Source organism: Rhipicephalus sanguineus, chromosome 4, assembly GCF_013339695.2.
Source record: "Rhipicephalus sanguineus isolate Rsan-2018 chromosome 4, BIME_Rsan_1.4, whole genome shotgun sequence".
Taxonomy (NCBI): domain Eukaryota; kingdom Metazoa; phylum Arthropoda; class Arachnida; order Ixodida; family Ixodidae; genus Rhipicephalus; species Rhipicephalus sanguineus.
The window spans coordinates 111403329-111403632 of NC_051179.1; positions in this window are offsets into that span (position 1 = coordinate 111403329).

Genomic DNA, 304 nt, shown 5'->3' on the forward strand with positions numbered 1-304 from the left:
CCTTATCTGTGTCTTTCTTAAGCTTTGCGAGATTTTATACCTTTATTCCCGCAGTCAAGTGACCAATGACGTCACGCAAGAACAATGAAGCCTAAACTCGAATCCATTGCAATATAATAATAAAGAAACACACAGCAAAAAAAGAACAGAAGAAAGTCATGCTTGCGTAAGAACATGCAAAATGAGTTTCTTCTTTAATAGTGCAGACAGCAGCAAACCTATACTTTAAGAAATACTTAAATAGGGGCCTTTTTCCGCTCTCCGCAGCGTTATTCTTGGCTTCTTCACGTGAACTTTTTCGTGA